Source organism: Vigna radiata, chromosome 8 (assembly GCF_000741045.1).
Source record: "Vigna radiata var. radiata cultivar VC1973A chromosome 8, Vradiata_ver6, whole genome shotgun sequence".
In the NCBI taxonomy this organism is placed as follows: Eukaryota; Viridiplantae; Streptophyta; class Magnoliopsida; order Fabales; family Fabaceae; genus Vigna; species Vigna radiata.
In genome coordinates, this window is record NC_028358.1 from 3,211,822 (window position 1) to 3,213,296 (window position 1,475).

Below are 1,475 nucleotides of genomic sequence, written 5' to 3' on the forward strand. Positions count from 1 at the left end.
CGCTGGAAGCCAAATTAGGCTTTGCATTGAATATAACTGCTGATTGGAAGCTTTGTGCTGCAGAGAACATTTTGAGCCGCTGCTAGCGTGGCTGGAATTGTGTTGACTTCCCATCAGTAGAACGACGCCGTTCTGAGGTGTTATTGCCACACTTTTGGTCTGAAGCTGCTGCAAAGGAATTGGACCAATATGATTGTGCTGTGAATTAATAAAACGATGCGTTTTGGCAGCTGGACTTGGTTTTAATTAAGTGAAACGCAGCGTTTGACAGTGTTGCAGCACCAAGGGTCTGCTATCTTCATTTTCATCTGCAAGGCTGCCCGAGAAGTTCATTTTGGAGGAAAAGAGAAAAATCCCTCGAGCTAGGGTTCAAGTGAGAAGACAGTTGATGCCACTGACCGGGAGCTGACCAAAGGTGTTGAGGAGCTGACCAGAGTTTAAGTTGATCGGAGGGCTTGAAGAGGAGATCAAACCGGCAAGGATTGGTGACCATCCGATTCGGAGAGCTAAACGATCAAGCTGCGAAGGTTTCTCCTTTCCAGATTTTTCTCTTCTTTGTTTCAGTTTTTGTAACCCTATAAAAGGGGCTTTTGTAATGTTCAGAGACACTTTTCACTTACACTTTCATAGAGAAACAATTTTCCATCTTCTTTGCTTTTAGAGAGCGAAGTGAGAGTTAGGGTTTTATCGCACTTGTGCTATTTTCGATTTTGTGGTGTTTTCGTTCGCGATCACCGTTTTTCTTCGGTATATTCTCTTGTATTCTCGTTTCTTGTGAAATAAAATTCTTTGTGATGTTTCTGTGTTGTATGATTGGTGATTGCTGTTCTGATTTCTCCACTGTGATTTGTGTTTTTGTTCTATTATGCGAATTTTTCTTCCTTGTTTTTGATTGAAAATAAGTTGAACGGTGAAACTCTGAAATTGTAATTCCTTCTTGGAATTAAACGACTCCATAGTGAGCGTATTTGACCGAGATGTCTTCTCGAATAGGAGTGAGTTCAACAAAAGAAAATTTTGATTTTAGTTTCTATTATTTCATTTTAGTAGAATTTTGCATATTTTAGAGTATTTTACTTGAGTTCTTTTGCTGTTCATGATGAGTTGATTTTCACAGTTTGTTTACATTGAAAATTTATAGGTTTTTAGAGTTAGATTGTATGTTTTAAATGCATTTAGACTAGACTGTGCATGTGACATTGATTAAGACCTTGCATCAGAATTACAATTGCTATTGTTTGGTACAGAGAGTATACATTTGCACAAATCATGTTCTTAATTGAAACATAATTACCCCAAAGAGGGTATGAATTTACAGGATGTCTTCCTGAGTTGCAATTACTTGAGAATTAAACTGTAAAATAATTCTAGAGGGCTTGATTGATCCCTCTCATAATCTTCTATTTATAATAATAAATTGATACAAGAGTACATGATAATTAAAGTAACCTAGACACAATATAATCATGATAATT

At 37.0% G+C, this 1,475-nt stretch overlaps 1 long non-coding RNA gene across 1 annotated transcript in view; it reads left to right on the plus strand.

The window, feature by feature from the left end:
• The window catches only part of LOC111242372, a 14,085-nt gene continuing 12,610 nt past the window's right edge, over positions 1-1,475 (plus strand). Inside the window, exon 1 of the long non-coding RNA XR_002669316.1 lies at positions 1-527. This is a non-coding gene — a long non-coding RNA (uncharacterized LOC111242372). The remainder of the gene's footprint in view (positions 528-1,475) is intronic.